Below are 11220 nucleotides of genomic sequence, written 5' to 3'. Positions count from 1 at the left end.
ATCCCCGGGTGGGATCAGGGAAGTGAGTGCGTTTTTTATCCTTTTACTTTCTTCCTTGTCTGGTGGTCCTTCTCCCAAATCGTATTGCACGTGTGTCTTCTCCCCTCTACCCGGGGACTGAGGCCTGTCACCTCTCACCCCTACAGCCACCTCCTCCCCTCTGCTCTCCCTGCAAACCAGGCCCTGCAGGGCCCCCGCTGGAAACATGAATCCGAGAATGTCACATCACGCCCCCGCTTCAGGCCCTCGGGTTGGACCCTCGATGACGTGTCTGTGGCTCACCAGGACCTATGCCGTCTGGTCCCCGGCCCGACTCCACTCCTCAGAGCTGCTTCTTGCATCCAGGTCTCTGTGCTTTCTGTTTGGAACATTCTACCCCCGCGCCTCTGCATGGCTGACTTCCGCTCAGGGGAGAGGCCGTGCAGACCCCTGCCCCCCACAGGCCTGCTCACGCACCTCCCACTCAGCCAGGACACCTCGCTCCTGTCACTCTGATTCTCGGCTTGTCTGAGGTGTGTGTGCAGTGGGACAGGGGCAGCCCACTGTGCCCCTGCTGTCTCCCAGTGCCAGGGACAGTGCGGGCCCCGCCTGGCACTGAGCAGACGAACAAGAAAGGTGGGGATAAGGCGGGTCTCCTGAAACTTAAGCTTGGAAGAGTGAAGAGGGCCCCTCGATGCTGCACCCACCTGAACCCTTGCCTACACCTGGAAGAGGCTCTTCTTGTCTCTTCTGGAAAACTCCAGGACAGAATCACAAGAACTGGGGCCAGAGGAGGCAGCTTGAGCAGAACAAGGTGATGACAGGAGGTTCCAGAAGGCAGGGGCTGGGGGGGGGGGGGGGTGGAAGCAGGACGATGAAAACAAATGTCTGAGGAGAAGGAAAGAGATGATACAGGATTTAAGGGAGGGGGAGCGGGCAGGGGGACGTTGGAAATCTGAGCAGACCAAGAGCGGCGATAAAACACAACAGAGACCAGGAACACGGAAAGCAGGTGAACGCAGGCTTCAGGTGTCAAATCGGCGCCCAGGCTGTGACACTGCGCTGGGATGACACCCCGTGGCTTCAGCGCCCCACCGCCCCCACGCCTGGCGTCCCCGGGGCCACGGCTGCCACCTGCTGAGTGGCTGGCTGGATCCTTTCAGGTTATAGTCACCCGGGTTTTGTTATCCAGCTTTGGGGGATTAGTGCCCATCAACTCCCCCAGGGCACAGGACGCAGGCCCCGGGGCTGCTGGGAGGTGGCTGGACTCCTTGGGCAGTGGCAGGAGATCCCAGCCCCGTCCACTCTGCTCAGGTACAGCTGTGGAATGGGCAGCGAAAGCCTGAGCGTGGCGCTGTGCTGAGTGTGGGGGCCAGAGACGCGCGTCCTTCAAGAAGCAAGCCCTCGTGTTGCCTTCCGAGCAGTGCCTCTGTCTCCTTCCCCTTTCCGGGTCTGTGGTTGAATGAAGCTTTACCCGGAACAAGCCTCAGAGGCAGATGGGGGAAGCCTCCTCCCTAAAAACATGACCCTTACCCGTTACAGATTCACTTCTTTGGGGTAAGGATGCTTGGACCCCAGCCCAGCCCAGCCCCGTAGATTCAGGTGCAGCGAATATCAGTCAGTGCCTGATCAATCTGTTCTCAGGGTTTCCAGGGTGACTCAGAAAGCACACCAGTGGCTAAGGCATTAAGTCGCCTCCAAAGCCTTCCATCTTGAATGTCCTGTTGTGGCTTAATGTTTGATACTTCCCCAGTAAGCGGGCTGCCTTGGGTTGAGCGAATAAATTCCTTGTTTGACGGGCGAAACCGTGGCGGGTGGCCACAGTGGCGGTGATATCTCGTGTCCCGGTGGACCATGAGAGTGGGGTTCCCGGGTCCCCTGGCAGGGCCCTCGGGGCTGCTGGGAGCTGTGTGTGGAAAGGGGAGCCTTGTGGAAAGGAAGCGGGGAGGAGACGTGGTCGTCCAGTCTGCTCGACAGGCCATCCAGTTCTCAAGCTAACACTTGTGGAATTGGTGATTCCTACGAACAGGAAGGAATCCCCCCGCCCCCCCCCCACACACACATAGCAAATGGCCTAGACCTGGGTCTCCAGCTGCAGAAGAGGTGAGTCCTGGTGAACAAGTAGAAGCAGGTGCTGGGGCATCAAGAAGGAGGCAGGAGGGCGCGAAATAACCCAGTGGGTGCAGAGCCCTCTGCCCCCAAGGCTGCAGAAAGGATCGCCCCGGGGCCCCCACGGAACGTCTCCAGCCAAGGCTGGGTGCTGTAGAGCAGCTTTGAGCTGCTTGCTGGGGGCACCGCGTGGACCCCCGGGCAGCACCCTTGTCTCCCGAGCAGGGTCTCAGGCAACACCCCATCCGCTTGCTGCAGCCCCGTTTCACTGGGGCTCCGGGAGGGACGTGGCTTGCTTCACAATATGAAGCTCACCCAGAACAGAACAGGGAGGTAAGCACAGGTCTGTCCACAGGTCCTGGGGCCTCTCTGGGGAGCATTTTAATTAAAAAAAAATTTTTTTTTTAGTGTTTATTTTAGAGAGAGAGCATGAGTAGGAGAGGGGCAGAGAGAGAAGGAGACACAGAATCCGAAGCAGGCTCCAGGCTCCGAGCTGTCAGCACAGAGCCCAACACGGGGCTCGAACCCACAAACCTCGGGATCATGACCTGAGCGGAAGTCGGATGCTTAACCGACTGAGCCCCCAGGGGCCCCTCTCTGGGGGACATTTTAGCTCCATAGCTACAGCACAGAAAGCAGCTCCTTCCGGAGTGTTCCCAAACTGAGGAGGAAGAAGAGAGACAGCGGGAGGTCTAATCCTGATCACAGCTGTTTCCGGGAGACCGTGTGGGCAGTGCTCCTGGACCGCAGGTGGCCACCCCATGAGACGGGTGAGGAAGGCCTGTTCGCTCCAGAAGCCGGGGTCCTCGCTTAACGAGCTTGGGCTCGAGCGCACGGACTCCCTGACTGATTCGGGTTGAACAGGTACTGTGCTGCGTCCCAGGAGACCCGCCCCTGTCCCCGTGGGTCTCACCGTCCCACGGGGAGGTTAGGTCTCACACCAGGGCCGGGCCAAGGCCGGGGGGCTCCGTGAGGCGCGCACAGCAGCAGTGTCTCATCTCACCCCTGTACACCTGCCGTTCCAGCTCGTCCTGGCCGCCTCCCTGCTCCGGAAGTGGGACTGGCAGCATCGGCCTCCATTTACAGGTGAGAAAACGCAAACGCTTCCCTGGGGTTAGGACACAGGTGCCATCCTCCTCCCAGAGCCCCTGTATTCGGGGTTCTGGGGGCTGTTGTTCCAGGACAGAGCCAACTGGGGCTTGTCGTGCCAAATGCATCCACCGTCACACATCGTACGAGCACTCGCGCTGCCCTCAAATCCCCCCCATGCCCTGCCTGCCTGTCCTCGGCTCCCCAAGCCCCTGGCAACCACCGGTCTTTGAGTCTCCATAGTTTTGCCTTTTCCAGAACATCATACTTGGAACCGTGTAGTGTGAAGTCTGTTCAGACCGGCTTCTCTCAGCAGCACACACTGAAGATTCCCATGTCTGTTTAGCACCGAATGACGTTCCATCGTCTGGATGGACCACGGTGTATTTGTCCATCCACCTATTTAAGGACTTCCTGTTTGCTTCCAATATGCCTGTTTTATTTATGTTTATTTAGTTTTAATTATTTTTAATTTTTTCAATGTTTATTTTTGAGAGAGAGAGAGAGAGAGCGCGCGAGCACTTGGGGGAGGGGCAGAGAGAGAGAGGGAGGCACAGAATCCGAAGCAGGCTCCAGACTCTGAGCTATCAGCACAGAGCCCGACACAGGGCTCAAACTCACGAACTGTGAGATCATGACCTGAGCCGGAGTCAGACGCTTAACCGACTGAGCCCCCCAGGCGCCCCCTGTGCCTGTGTTTTTAAACAGTAAAGACTACAGGCTCTTGCCCTAAATGAATTTCAGGTAAGTTGATGGCCTCTCTCCTGACTTCCATGGTTCTTCTTCTTCTTAATAGAATTTATTGTCAGGTTGGCTAAATACAGCGTATACAGTGTGCTCTAGGTTTCGGGAGTAGATTCCTGTGATTCATGACTTACGTACAACACCCAGTGCTCATCCCAGCAGGTGCCCTCCTCAGTGCCCATCCCCCATTCCCCCTCTCCCCCGTCCCCCCCCCATCACCCTCCGTTTATTCTCTGTATTTAAGAGTCTCTTACGGTTCGCCTCCCTCCCTCTCTGTTTGAAACTACTTTTTCCCCTTCCCTTCCCCCATGGTCTTCTGTCAAGTTTCTCAAGTTCCACATAGGAGTGAGAACATACGATATCTGTCTTTCTCTGCCTGGCTTATTTCACTCAGCATAATACCCTCCAGTTCCATCCACGTTGCTGCAAATGGCAGGATTTCATTCTCGCTCACTACCAAGTGGCCCGGGATCCCAATCTCGGAGCCTCCGACCCAGGCCCCGTCAGGTGGGTTGGGTTAGTGCCCCAGCCTCTGGCTGCGAGGCACTGCTCAGGGCGTCTCCCCCCACCACTGCCGCCTCTGTGCCGACAGCCCCCCCCCCCCTCGCTGTCCTGGAGCCGAGCTGGCCGCCTTCCTGGCCTCTTCTGAGTCCTGGGGAACACCTTTCACAACAGGATTGTTAGATGCCAATTAACCAAGTTGCCCTCACTCTCTCCTACTTAGGTACTCAGGATTCTGGAATTGGCAAGGATGAAGCACTCTGCATTTATAAATAGTCTCCTGCTTTTTGGGATTTCAATGACTATTATGATTGTTCTCCCTCATTTATAAATTATTGCTGGGAAAGGCACATTCTCAAATACTCATTGCTCTTAAGAGATAATGATCTGTGCTGAGCGCCACAGCCTTCCCCGTGCAGGAGCCGCTTTATGGCACTCGAGAGTCAGCGTTGAGAGGAATGTGGTGGAAGGTGCCAGAGAGATACGGCAGCTGGAAGAGGGCGGGCTGGCGTCGCCGGGTGGCTCTGGCCCACGTGCTCCGGAAGCGCCTCTCCAGGTTGGACCAAGGGAGAAACAGCCACCTTCCCCACTGACCTGTTCAAGGGACGGAGACGCAGCTTTGGGGCGTGATCCCACTTTATTCTCAGGCCCGTGTTCAAAAGTGGGGCCCATTACTATCGCCATCGGCTCAGGAAGAATCGCGACTTGGGCAAGAGGTAGCAGCCGGGCCTGCGGCAGAGGAAGGATGGCTGAAGATCCTTTGTGCCTCTTCCCGCAGGGCGCTGAGGCGCCTTGTCCTCCCGGAGTGAGGGGGGTGAGGCTCCAGGCTGGCCTCAGCGACTCGCTTGGCCAAATGTGACAGAAATGACGTTTGGGGAGACATACCAGGTCACAGGAGGCTGTGCAGCCCCCAGGGGGTGCCTCCTCTCGCAGCATACTCACCGGACCCCTGAGTGGCCAGGTGCACAGTCTCACCACGCCGAGGCCACCACGCGGGAGTGGCCGGGCACAGGGTGCCTTCCGCTGTCATCGTGCACGTCTACCTTGAGAGTGAAGGTCTCCAGGACCCTCCAGACCACTGAGTCGCCTTCACTGGCATCTGTGGAACAGAAGAATCACCCGGCTGAGTCCTGTCCGAATTCCTGAGCCACAAAACTGTGAGATACAATTGGAAGTGGATGTTTTGGACACCAGGCTGTGGGACAGTTTGTACACAGATAACTGTTACCTTGCCGGGCTTAGGAGGCAAGAGCAGACTCAGACCCGCACGACTGTCTCTGCAGCCTGCTCGCGTAGCTAGTCACGGCTAAGACACAGGATGGAAACCCCTTCTCACTTCCATGGTGCCTTTGATACTGACGAGCTGTTCTGGGCAGCCCCCGGTTTTGCAGGGGTGAGAGGAGGTGTGTTCCCGCAGGTGCCCCCGGGGAACCAGCCGACCCCCCGGCAGCTGGCTTGGCCCAACATCTAGTTGATTTCAGCGCTAAACACAGAGCTTGGGGCTGGAAATCCCAACCGTGTCCTGACAGGTTTGCCTCTCACGCAGCTGGAAGGCAGGGGCGTCCCCAGGAGGCCCCGGCTCAGCGTGCAAGGCCCTTCCACGCCCTCCCTTCACACACGGAATGCGTTATTCTGCTCACACTCCCAGTTTGCAGGGGAAAGCAAGACAGGAATCGGGCATCTCAACTCATGTTTTCTCCAACGCCAGAAGGAGGCAGGGGGAAGGGAAAGACAGAACAAAACCAGAAGAGTGCAATAATGCATCTCCGGGGACGTCCTTCCTCGGGCTGCGTGGCCTGGGCTGCCGCGGGAGGGCTCCTGGCAGACGCGGTCGGCTGCGCGTGCGTTAGGTTCACCGCGGTCACGCGAAGGGATGGTGCCTGGCGCCGCGCATGCGTACACGGAGCTCCGCAGGGGGAGTCGGCGGGGAAAGGGAGGGGAACTGAGGCCAGGCACGATGACGCCGGCCCCGGGCCTCCGCCGAGTGACGCTGCATTGCAGGGGTGGCCTCTGCGAGGCTTGCTCCTGGATGGTCCAGATGTACACGGAGAGCCCTCTCCCCGTGAGGACGGAACAAAAGAACAAACCTTCCAAGTCTTCTTGGTGGAGGGGACTTGCCACCCTCACCCCCCAGCAGGAAGCTTCCCGGTCTGGCCCTGCTCCACAAGCTCATCTTGCACATGGTTTGGGATGTGCGATTTGCTAAACGCAGCCCCAGGGCCTGGAGGAGTAGCTGAGGCACCTCTCCAGCCCAGGCCAGGGCCCCCTGGTGGCCCCAGGGCGGGTTCTGCTCTGAGGTTGTGGCTCCCGCTGGGTCACATCTCTAGCAGGCACTGAGCACCCAGGTGGCTGCCTGCATCAAGCCCCGGAGGTCCCTCCTTCTGCCTCCAGGGCATCCTCCACCCCTGCACAGGCTGAACCCAAAGCACATGTGTGTGTGTGCGCGCAGGGAGGGAGGTCAGGGTGTGGATCTCGCCTGGGGTCAGCCTGCCTCCGGTGGTGGGTGGGAGTGAGCGGGTTAGTACCCCGGCTCCTCACTCTGGTAAAGCCAATCTCTCAGGTTGTCAGAGTGCAAAAGTTTCCGCTTGTATGGCAGAAATCTGTCGTTTAAAAGCGAACGGAGGGCGGCACTTTTCTGGGCCGAACCCCAGGTGCCCGGTCAGTAACCAGCTGGTAAGTCACCCTCCACCCTCCCTGTCTCCCACCTCCTGAGAGCATCTGTACGGTTTTATGAGTGAGAATGCCTTCATTCATTTATTCTTTTACTCTGGTAAGAACGGTTGACATGAGATCTACCCGTGTCACAAAGCTGTAGGAGTGCAGTTCGGGATCGTTAACTATGGGCTCTAAGCGGTACGGCACATCTCTAGAACTTACCAAACTTTGCACCCGTTGAAGGACAGCTCCCCATCCCCCCCGCCACAGCCCTCGGAAACCACCATTCTGCTCTCGTTTCTAACTCTATTTTACCTACCTCACGTAACAGGGATTACACATTTTTCATCCTTCTGTGTCTGGCTTGTTCGCTCAGCACAATGTCCTTCAGGTTCATCCCTGTCGTTGCAAATGGAGTTTTTCCTCCTTAAAGCTGAACAATGTCATGTTGTTTACATACACCGCGCTCTCTCCATCCACCATCAATGGACGTTGAGATGTTTTCACACCTCTTGGCTCTTGTGAATAACACAGCAACGAGAGGGGACTGTGTGTGCCTTGTTTGAAGCACATGGGCTGTTCCTCAAGACAGATCCCATCGTAGGTGACAGAACTAGTCTTAGCACATTTAAGGAGAATTCAGATCGTATCGAGTATCTTTTCCCATCACAACCAAAAGGAACCACAAGTAAAATAGCAGAAAGAGTGGGAGAAAATTCACAAATACGTGGAAATTAACCCCCTCTTGCACAACCAACAGGTCAAAAGAGAAACCAAAAGGGATTTTAGAAAATATCCTGAGACAAATGAAATAAAAACACACCATAGGGGCGCCTGGGTGGCGCAGTCGGTTGAGCGTCCGACTTCAGCCAGGTCACGATCTCGCGGTCCGTGAGTTCAAGCCCCGCGTCAGGCTCTGGGATGATGGCTCAGAGCCTGGAGCCTGTTTCCGATTCTGTGTCTCCCTCTCTCTGCCCCTCCCCCGTTCATGCTCTGTCTCTCTCTGTCCCAAAAATAAATAAACGTTGAAAAAAAAATTAAAAAAAAAAAAACAAAAACAAACAAACAAAAAAACACACCATAAAATTTGCAGGATGCAGCCAAGGCAGTTTATAGTGATGCAGCCAAGAGGGAGGTTTATAGTGATAAGACGCCTACATCAGGAAGGAAGAAAGATCGCAAACAAACGACCTGATGTTACACCTCCAGGAACTAGAAGAAGAACAAATTAAACTCAAAGTTAGCGGAAATCTCGAAGTTAGCGGAGGGAAGGCTTGGAGTTAGCGGAAGGAAGGAAATAGTAATGATTAGAGCAGAAATAAATGAAGTAGAGAATTCAAAACAATAGAAAAAAAATCAACAAAACTGAGCTGATTTTCTGAAATATAAAAAGATTGGCACGACTTTAGATAGACTAAGAAAAATCTAAGAAAAAGAGACTCAAATCAGAAAGAGAAGACGTTACAACTGATTCCACAGAAAACAAAGGATCTTAAGAGGCTGTGGGCAATTTTATGCCAACAAGTTGGACAACCCCAAAAAAATGAATAAATTCCTAGAAACACACAACCCACTGAAACTGAATCATGAGCAAAGAGAAAATATGGACGGACCAATCATGACTAAGGAGAGTGATCAATCAGAATCCCTCCCAAGGAAGAATATTCCAGGACCAGATGGCTTCCCTGGCGAATTCTACCAAAACTTAAAGGAAAATCTGCACAACCATCCTTCTCAAACCTTTCCAAAAAATTGAAGAGATCAGAACCCTCCCAAACTCACTTTATGAGGCCAGCGTTACCTTGACACCAAAACCAGAGAAAGACACAGGAAAATTACCTTCACCGGGTGATATCCCTGATGGACGTGGATTAGCAGACTGAACGCGACACCACGACCAGGTGGGGTTTATCCCTGGGAGGCGAGGTGGTTCAGCAAACACACATCAAGGAGTGTGACGCCACATTAACAGAACAGAGGGTAAAAAGTCGTAGGATCATCTCAATAGATTTGGAAAGAGCATTTGACAAAATTCAAGTGTCTTCATCAGAAAACACTCTCAACAGGCTCGAAATAGAAAGAAACACAGCTCAACACGACAGAGACCACACAGGACAAGCGTCCAGCTCACATCACACTCAGTGGTGGACAGCTGAGGGCTTTTCCGTTAAGATCAGGAACAAGATGGGGACGATCGCTGTTGCTGCTTCTACTCAACGTAGCACTGGGAGTCAAAGTCAGAGCGATTGGGCAAAACACAAAAAGATAAAGTCATCCAAATTGGAAGAAAAGAAGTAAATTGTCTCCCTGTGCATATGACATGATCTCCTATGAAGAAAGCCCCAAGGACTTCACACACACACACACACACACACACACACACACATAAAGGTTGCAGGATAAAAAAAAAAATCCACATGCAGAAATCAGTTGAGATATCCTTAAATACACTGTCGCACCCAAGGCCCTGTCTCATGTTCTACTTTCAGGAAGTCCATCTGAGACCAGAGGACCCGTGGATTTTCAGACGGGACCTCCTCCCAGAAGCACGCCTGCATCAGGAGAGACGGGCCGGGGTCTTGCACAACCACGTGGAGGGGCTCCGGAAAACCATGTGCGCTGGCTGCCCCGGGAGTCACTGGAACACGGCACCGGGGCAGGAGGCAGACAGAAAGTTTTAGCCACATTTATATACAATCAGAAACCAAGTCCTGGCTTCAGACCTTGCCGCTGACACTGGGCTTTTCCCTTCCAGCATCGTCCGAATCGAGGAAAGGTCCCGTGCAAAGGGGAGTCCCGGGGTCTCCAGCCCAGACAGTGTTTTCCACTGTGAGCAGAAATCCAAGGATCTTCAGAGCATTGGCCGTTTTCCCAAGGTCTAGAACAAAGTCAGGGCTCGGGTCACCCGCGTTACACAATTCAGTGGGGTCCGGCCACATCGAGGGGGACAGGTTTGCATAGCCTTCTCGATAATTGTGTGTATTCATTTACATAGATTTTCCTGTTGCATTCAAAATGCCATTGACTCCAGCTGTGCAAAATAAAGTAACGTTAATAGTTCAACGTAAGTCAAGTGCATGCACACATGTTACTCAGGGCCACTGGGAGAGGGGGTCTGTGGCAGCCCAGCTGGGAAGAGGGCTCAGCCATCTGCCCCATGTCTGAATCCAGGGGCGGGAGTCGGAATAGCTGGGACTAACGGCTGGCTGGAAGCCGGAGGAATCTCTGGCTGCCTCTAAAGCAGTAAAAATGTGGGCTGGGGGCACCACAAATGCTGGAGCGGGCGACACGCAGTTTCAAAGAAAAGACCTTGGAGAAAACCCGCCTTTCCGTTTTCATTTTAAAATGATACATTTCCTCCGTACAATCGGATCACTTCGCACTCTGACAACCTGAGAGATTGCTTTTACAAAGGATAGCACTTGAAGGAATTCAAAGACTACTATTAACTTAGAATCCGACTCTTGTGGTTGCAAGGAAAGGCGAACAATTGCAGAAGGCGATGGGGAGACTGGCTCTTAGTATTTGGGGTCCAAGTTGTATTATCAGGATATTGTTTTCCACTTAGAAGAGGGTGAATTCCAAGTCGTACTGGCTTATGTTAAAAAAAACAGAATACTGTATATTGGCTCAGGTAACCCCAAAGCCAGGACCTACGTTGGCTTCAGGCATGGCTGGACCCAGGTGCTGAACAGATTTCTTTTGACCGCTGGCCTCGGTCCCCTTCTGTATTGCACATGTTAGCTTCGTCCTGAAGTAGCTTTCTCCTTCTACTAGTGAGATGGCCGCTAGCAGCACTTTTAGACCTGCCTTGTCAGTAACACAAGTGATAGGAGACTTGACCTTACTGGTCATCCGAGTAGAAGGCCTGGAAGGAGCCTCATCGGGCCAACCTGGTCCCTGCAGCCTTCTGAACTAGTGGCTGTGCCGGGATGATTCAGTGCTCCGAATGGCCATGCCTGGGTCACATGACCACTCAGGCATGGAGTCCATGAACTTGCGTCTCACTGAGGAGGGAGTGGAATCCCCCAGTGAGAACTGAGGGTCTGTTACCAGGAGGAAGGGCGGGATGGGTTCTGGGAAGGCGGAAGCCACAGAGATCCATGAAACGGGTAACGCTGAGCCTAGCACTGCAGCCTGGGC

At 54.3% G+C, this 11220-nt stretch overlaps 1 long non-coding RNA gene across 2 annotated transcripts; it reads left to right on the top strand.

Moving 5' to 3' along the window:
• The first annotated feature begins 1576 nt into the window (after positions 1-1576).
• On the top strand, positions 1577-5093 carry LOC121019986 (uncharacterized). Of its 2 annotated transcripts, XR_005785860.1 has the most exons (4): positions 1577-2082; positions 3114-3174; positions 4316-4428; positions 4646-5093. It is a non-coding gene; the product is annotated as an uncharacterized LOC121019986 (long non-coding RNA). The 2 variants fall into 2 exon arrangements; XR_005785861.1 differs by lacking the exon at positions 4316-4428.
• Positions 5094-11220: the final 6127 nt, after the last annotated feature.

The sequence above is a fragment of the Herpailurus yagouaroundi genome, unplaced genomic scaffold (assembly GCF_014898765.1).
Source record: "Herpailurus yagouaroundi ecotype Mexico unplaced genomic scaffold, PumYag 246, whole genome shotgun sequence".
In the NCBI taxonomy this organism is placed as follows: domain Eukaryota; kingdom Metazoa; phylum Chordata; class Mammalia; order Carnivora; family Felidae; genus Herpailurus; species Herpailurus yagouaroundi.
The sequence above is the reverse complement of the archived record's forward strand: the minus strand, read 5'-3'. Positions and strand labels throughout refer to the sequence as shown.